The following is a 524-nucleotide window of genomic DNA, read 5'->3' on the forward strand; positions in this document are numbered from 1 at the left end:
TTTTGAAGTATCTGCATTGAATTCGGTTAAAACTTTGCTTTCGATAAATACCTGCCCTCTTTGCTCCCCCTTACGCCCCGCCCCGCTCCTTATCATAACGTGTGTAAAAGTGGGTGTTTGGCTGTATCTCCTTTTTAACAGTAAGTGAGGGCAAGGCTAGAAGTTGAGTTGATCCGAACGCAGGTTCTGGGGTGCTGAACCTGGCTCGCAGTGGGTCTGTGTTCGTCGTCTCCTCTGAGTTATTTTGCCCGTGTTACCTTTATTCTGGTGAGTGCAGCCCTGGTGTGGGTCCAGGCTGGCTTCTTGGAGATGGAAGAGAATTGCACACCTCCTTGGAGCAAGCGAGCCCCCCGCGCTGCCAGCTTCTCCCTCTTCGCTACTCGCTGCACCGTGTGTCCCCCCCACCCCGGGATGTGAGGACAGTCTGTATTGCTGTTGGTTCAATTAATTAACAATAGGGAGAGCAGGTCATGCAGTCAGTCTACGAGTGTGTCTGGTTTATCCAGTGAACTTCAGAATAAATA

This window comes from Buteo buteo, chromosome 7, assembly GCF_964188355.1.
Source record: "Buteo buteo chromosome 7, bButBut1.hap1.1, whole genome shotgun sequence".
Classification (NCBI taxonomy): domain Eukaryota; kingdom Metazoa; phylum Chordata; class Aves; order Accipitriformes; family Accipitridae; genus Buteo; species Buteo buteo.